We start from the raw sequence: 1,845 nt of genomic DNA, 5'->3' as shown, positions 1-1,845 counted from the left end.
AATAAATAAATAAAATTAAAAAAAAAAAAAAAAAAAAAAAAAAAAAAAGCTTTCAAACAATACAACCAATTCATTATTTATATTTATATAAATCAAGATTCCTAATTAATTAATTATTTATATTTATATATAATTAATTATCTCTCTTTCTATATTTGTGAAAGTAAACCGTACACAAATAATTATCAATTCTAAGCATTAAATTAATTAATTTTAAATCATTAAATAATATTATTATTTTAAATTTAAACCTTCAACATCAAAAACTAAATACTTACGCATTAAATAAATTGAACTTATTTTATTATAAATAATAGTTTTAATAAATATGGTATTATGTCGATATAAGTTATTAATAGAAAAAATTTAAGGAAACATACCCATTTTAATTTATATTAATTTATAAAAATAAAACAATTTAGTGCATTAACATTATTAATTTATATTAATTTTTTGTTTATATTAATTTATAAAAATAAAACAATTTAGTGCATTAACATTGTTATCCTAATTTTTCGATATAAATAACAAAGAGAAAAAATAATAATAAGATACATATAACTACTTAATTATTATCAATTATTTTATTTCCACAATGTTTCCAAATCATTGTTACTTAGAACATTTACATCGAGATCGATGTGTAAACGATACGGGGTGGAAGAACTAGAGGGAATTGTCGATGTGTAAACGATACGGGGTGGAAGAACTAGAGGGAATTGATAGTAATTTTCATCCCAGCTTGGGAGTGGCCTGGGGTGGTGCATATGAAGAAGTTGTTTCCTCTTGAGAGAGTGATTTCATCCTTGCCTGAATTGAACACTTTGGCGCCTCTGGGAGCTATGCAGCTTCTATAACCCCCCTCGTCCACTGCCACCACGTTGTGAACTGTCGGGTTATAGTTGAACCCTACAAAAAAAAAAAAAAAAAAAAAAAATGTATGTATTCATTGCGATCTACGTAATGTAACAACCCAGATCCTCTTTGGGCTTTCCATTTCGGGTTTCCCCTCAAGGCTTTAAAACGAGTCTGCTACGTGACTTGTTTATCTGCAGGATTTGGTTAGTTGACTTGTGTTTTGATACAATTTATCTTATCTCCAGGATTTGGTTAGTTAGTAGAATATTTTCGACTTTCGATCCCACTTCTGTTTTTCATTCTTAACATAGTATCAGAGCATTATTCTTAACAGATACGATTACGCAAGTAAAACATCAGTTACTATTCAACTATCAAAACGAGAGTTGAAAACTCACTTAATATGTCACCGGCTCTAAACACCTTCCCATTAGGCCATCCTTCCACGCCCAGGTTCCATCCGTTCGAGTCGCCAACAACAAAAGTTGTAGCAGCATCGCCATGTTCGAAGCCAAGCAGCAGCAGCAACGCCATTGCAACAGCCACCGTGCTCATCGAAACCACTCCGCTGCTCCCCTCGTGTCGAGCCATTCGTGATGCCGAAGTAGCTCTCAAAAAAGATATGGAAAACAATTGTGTTCCTTTGAAGCTTGAAAATGATGGTTATAAAGATATGTAAAACATACAAAACTTGCCTTTTTCTTTTCCTTTGTTTACTGCGGAGAAGTAGTGGGCCGTTTTGCAATTGATTATGTCTCCTCGTTTTGCTATTAAAAGAAAGAGAAACAATCTTCCTCCTTTCTCTCAGTAACCTCTCATTCTTCCCCAATTATCTCTCCTCAGGCGAAAAAAATTACAGTTTACCAAAAAAAAAAACATTTAATTTGAGGAAAAAATACCCAGACAAGATTTACGTGGAGATAGATATGATCAGTAAGATATGTATTAAATCTTAATTTTATTTGTCCTATTTTTTTTTTTTGAAAT

The 1,845-nt window shown here is 31.1% G+C and overlaps 1 long non-coding RNA gene across 1 annotated transcript; it reads right to left on the bottom strand.

The window, feature by feature from the left end:
- Window positions 1–558: 558 nt before the first annotated feature.
- LOC147793414 (uncharacterized) lies at window positions 559–1,563 on the bottom strand. Its single transcript, XR_015420009.1, has 2 exons — window positions 1,257–1,563; window positions 559–909 (listed from the first exon to the last, which is right to left on the bottom strand). It is a non-coding gene; the product is annotated as an uncharacterized LOC147793414 (long non-coding RNA).
- Between the last annotated feature and the right edge of the window lie 282 nt (window positions 1,564–1,845).

The sequence above is a fragment of the Cucurbita pepo genome, chromosome 2, assembly GCF_057944985.1.
Source record: "Cucurbita pepo subsp. pepo isolate OVF chromosome 2, ASM5794498v1, whole genome shotgun sequence".
Lineage (NCBI taxonomy): Eukaryota > Viridiplantae > Streptophyta > Magnoliopsida > Cucurbitales > Cucurbitaceae > Cucurbita > Cucurbita pepo.
Note: the sequence above shows the minus strand (reverse complement) of the source record. Positions and strands in the feature narration are given on the sequence as shown.